The sequence below is a fragment of the Callospermophilus lateralis genome, chromosome 5, assembly GCF_048772815.1.
Source record: "Callospermophilus lateralis isolate mCalLat2 chromosome 5, mCalLat2.hap1, whole genome shotgun sequence".
Taxonomy (NCBI): domain Eukaryota; kingdom Metazoa; phylum Chordata; class Mammalia; order Rodentia; family Sciuridae; genus Callospermophilus; species Callospermophilus lateralis.
This window is the reverse complement of record NC_135309.1, coordinates 25,339,442-25,343,219: the sequence shown is the minus strand read 5'-3', so window position 1 is coordinate 25,343,219 and position 3,778 is coordinate 25,339,442.

Below are 3,778 nucleotides of genomic sequence, written 5' to 3'. Positions count from 1 at the left end.
GCCCCCTTAGAATGCCCCTGTGGGCAGGGCAGCTGCAGGAACCACAGTGCCTGTGGGCCACAGGGGCCTGAGCATGGCGGAGCAGGCTGGAGGGGCAGTAGGAACGGTGTGGGCACCTGCCTGCAGTCCTGGCACTGGTGTGAATCCACTTATGTCTGGCCATACCCTTGGTCTCAGAGGGCAAGTGTCCTGAACTTGAGGGGTGTCCTTCATTCCCTTCATGTCATAATATCCTCCCCCTACAGTGTGGGGTCCCCAGTGAGCTTAAGTGCAGTGTGTTTTCTCTGGGGTCCCAGAGGTGGGACCTAGGCCAGTCCAACTCAGAAGGTAGCTTCTGTGTCAAGATGGCTCCCAGCTACAGCACCATGATGTGAGAACCTTTTCCAAAGCAAAGCTCCTGTGCATGTTTTCTGTTTCAGGTGTCTTATCTAAGTGTTCTGCAAGCCTGTAAGGACTGGGAAGCTTTCCATTAGCTAGGATTGACCAGCGTGGAGCAGGGAAGGCAGATGCTAGGGTATTTTATTTTTCTTTATATGTATTATCCCAGATCTCTGAATCTTGCAAGGTTCTAACCTCTGTCTTGCTGATTTCCAGTGTTGTTCCACAGTTGCTCACCTCAGAATGCCTCTGTGCTCCTGTTACTGTGGTTATTCTTCATGGAGGAGGAGGTGAGCAAGGGGCCACTCTAGTCACCCAGCTTGAGTCTCCTCACAGCGTCTTTGGCAAGCTGTTCAGTTGCTTGATGCCTCATCCAATGCATGACATGGTCTGTGCAAGGAAACCACTAAGAATCATTGGTCTTTGGGAAAAACATTTGCTTTTAAGTTATGCAGAGACTATGCAAGTTTCTGCTTTTCAAAAGACTGTTTAGATTGGGTAAAACCTTCCCATAAGCTCCAGTCAGTATTATTATTTTGGGGAAGGAAGCACATGGTGTCTGCTGAAACATTCTTTGCTGTGGGTGTCTTCATTAAGAAAGTCATGCCACTGAGTCAATGATGGGCTTTTCTCCTTATCTTCATCACTTTTTAAAGCTGAATCTGGTCCAGTTAAACATGGCATCCCAAAGAGGACCAAGGCATGACAGTCCTCAGCCAATGAAACTGGACCAACACTTGACCACGAAGCAGACAATGACCGAGTTTATAGTAGCCTATGATGTGGCATGGCATCCAAAGATGGGCTGGGCCATGAGAGTCTCCTAACTGAGACTAAGATCTAAGGAATACAAAGTGGCCTGGTATGGCAGCACATGCCTGTGATTCCAGCAACTTGGGAGGCTAAAGCTGGAGGATCAAAAGTTCAAGGACAGCCTCAGCAACTTAGAAAGACCCTGTCTCAAGATAAAAAATTTAAAGGGTTGGGGATATGGTTCAGTGGAGGAGCACCCTGGGTTCAGCCCCCAGTATCATAAGAAAAAAAAAAGAAAAAGAAAAAGAAAAGGAATACAAAGAGCCCTGAAGTTGTCAGGCCCTGGAGTGGTTCTGATGTGACAGGTGGTGACTATGCTTTTTAGTGCAACTAGGAGTCACTTGAGATGCTTATTTAACGTGCTATTCCCTGGCCTCCAGCCCCATAGATGCAGACCTCATTGCTCTGGGGTGGAGCTCAGGCACTGGTACAGTATTTTAAACCAGCCCTGAGTGATTCCTCTGTATCTCCAAAAAAAATAACTTTCTGTCCTGTAGTCTTGTCTCTTAAAAACATTCCAAACTTAGAAGTTGCAAGAATAAGGAAAATTTTCTTCTTCTTCCACTGAGGGTCAAACCTAGCATCTTGAGCATGTGAGCAAATAGTCTGCCACTGAGCTATGTCCCCAGCCCCAGGAAGAACCTCTGTGTGCTCTTTTTTCTCAGTGTGCTCTTTACCCAGAGTCAACAACTGTAAACATTTTGCCACATTTGTTCTCCCTCTTTCTCCCCCCACCACACTTATTTTATTTAAAATGAACTATTTGAGAGTAGTTTGCATAACCAAGTCCCTTTATTCTGAAATCTTAAGAACAAGGCTGTTCTCTTATATAAGTCAGAGTGATCAAATCAGGAAATTTAACATTGATACAGTACTATTATCTAGTCTTCAGTTCCATATCACCAGATATTCTGATAATGTTCCATATATAGCCCCTGATCCTATCTAGGGTCAGTAATTTCACTTAATTGTCATGTTTCTTTTATGACCCATGGCCCAACTCTGGAGAAATTCCACTGTGAAGTTGTCTGATGGTCAGAGGTGGGACACGGAAGCTCCCTGGGTAGAGCTGAATCACAGGCAGAGCAGACACCCACGAGCAGGGACCAAGAGCAAGTGGGACAGTGGTTATGGAGGTCTTGGAGGCCCTGGTCCTAACCAATCTTCTTTGGTTTTGCAGTTATGAACGTCCCATTTTGTACTATCAGGATATCCATCTTCACGTGGATGTTTGCATGAGGGTTTTTCTTTTCTTTTGAAAGGAGAGGTGAAAGGAGGAACTCAGGGCACATGACATTGGTGGGGCTGAAAAGAAATTCCCTTTTTAGTATTCTGATACAAACGCAAAGTCATCATTTCAAATCCAAACTCAGCTCGGCCTAACTTTGGCTTCCGCATAGGCCCACACACCTGCAAGCTGTCCTCACTAGGGTGCAAACTGGACCACGGGGGCCAGGACGACCACTACCTCATGCTGGCACTGAGAAATGCCCAGAGAGAGGATCCTGCCATGAATAGATATCAGTTCTACTATGGCCTCCCTTCCACCTGCTCCCATCTCCCATTCCCCATTCCGCCTTTGCTGACACCTAAGTTGGGATGGATGTCCCTACTTAAAGTTCCATATCCCATGAATTGTTCTATCCCAGCACAATTTTGATGGTCAGCTAATTTGTCTGGTTTCCCCAAGAGACTTAAGTGTTGTATTTTCTTCACTGTTCTATTTGGTTTAGGGCATAGCAGTGGAAGCATAATAGATGCTCAATAAATATTTATAAGATGAATTAAAAAGAAGTTTGCTCAGGGGCTTACGACAGGTTTGAAATTAAAACCAAAAGAGTAGACCATGTTTGGCACCAATGTGTGTACTCACATGTATCCCCTTTCCCCTCCTGCTGTTAGGGAGAGATGGATTTATTGCATTAACTAGGTCAAGTTTGTCTTCAACTGCTTCCTCACCTTCCCCAGCTACACAGACAACTGGTCACCAAACCTTAGAAAGTTCACATCCTGGGGTCACTCAGATTCCATTTCCTCAGTTCCATTTTCACGGACGCTATCCTTGTCAGTTTCTCATCAGGCCAAGAAATTCCATTGCTCCTCCACCCTGGTATCTACTTTGTTCTGGAAGCTTCCGATCAGATCATTCAAAACCTGCCTTACTACATCCTCCTCCCATGATGGAGACACTCACTGGGTTCTTGGCCATTCCATAGAGGTATTTATAGCTGCATTCTCTAACTCATGTCGCCTCCTGAGCAAGGAGACCGAAGCTTCCCTCCTTCCCTCCTCTGCTAATTGAAATCCTACTTCTCTCTCTTTTTTCCCCTACTTCTCTTTGCAGGTTTTGCTCGAATGGTTTCCTCTCATCTTCTTAGGAACAAGGATAGCCCTGACTCTGAATCTATATTGTTCCCAAGTTCATAAAGCAAGGGAGAGTGGGGGATCCTGGGGGCACCTTGAATCCTCTCTGATTCCCTGCAGAACTTGTGATGGGGACCGCTCACCTGCTGCAGGAAGGAGCCAGGTTCAGGTGTCTGTGTGTGGCTGATGCCCACAGCATAATAAACACCCCATCAGGCTTTTA